The 802-nt window shown below is 44.8% G+C and overlaps 1 long non-coding RNA gene across 1 annotated transcript in view; it reads right to left on the reverse strand.

Moving 5' to 3' along the window:
* LOC109295612 overlaps positions 1-802 on the reverse strand; it is a 280,108-nt gene that overhangs the window by 163,271 nt on the left and 116,035 nt on the right. The gene's annotated exons all lie outside the window — the stretch shown is intronic.

The raw sequence follows: 802 nt of genomic DNA on the forward strand, positions 1-802 counted from the left end.
GCAGCATCTACCCCAGCCCCAGCCCTCAAGCAACCACAAAACTCAGTGAGTGAGTAAATTCATTCAGCATGTACATTTCCGAACATAAAGTCCCCTAGAAACCTACATTTGGGTGACTGCATATATTTTGAAGCAACCCTGTCTAAGCACTCCTGACTACACACACAGCACCTACAAAATAAGATGTGTAATATTTTTTAAACTTTCTTTCTTTCTTTCTTTTATTTATTTATTTTTTACAGACAGCTACTTGAATTGCAGCCAAAACTAGGGGTAAAATCTTCAGCGAGTAGACAGATATAAAGAAAGAGAAAGGGACAGGAGATAACAATGATTAAGAAGTGCCACAAAATGGGATGGAAAGGCAAAGTCCCTGCCTCATGCATTCAATCTTTGTTTTATTTTCCCAGTGTAACAAGGGTTTTATTTCTATATGCCATTATTCCAATGACAGGGTTAACAGGGTTAACCCATGGCTAAGGTTAGATCCAGAAAGCGTGTTTTAAAATTTTTAAAGCAGCAGTAGGAGACTGAATCGTAATCCAGCCCACCGATTATTACCCCATGGTCCTAGTCCATGTGGGCACTAACGACGCGGCCAGGAGGAGCCCTGATCGCCTGATGGAGAACTACCACACTCTGGGGTGCGTCCTGAAGGAGATGGGCGCACAGGTACTTTTCTCTTCTATCCTGCCAGTGAGTGCACGAGGCAGTTGGCATGAAACGTGCATCGCGGAGACCAACTGGCAGCTGCAGCAATGGCGCTTCAAGGAGGGCTTTGGCTTCCTCAGCCATGACCGGC

The sequence above is a fragment of the Gavialis gangeticus genome, unplaced genomic scaffold, assembly GCF_001723915.1.
Source record: "Gavialis gangeticus isolate Ggan-Ray unplaced genomic scaffold, GavGan_comp1, whole genome shotgun sequence".
In the NCBI taxonomy this organism is placed as follows: Eukaryota; Metazoa; Chordata; order Crocodylia; family Gavialidae; genus Gavialis; species Gavialis gangeticus.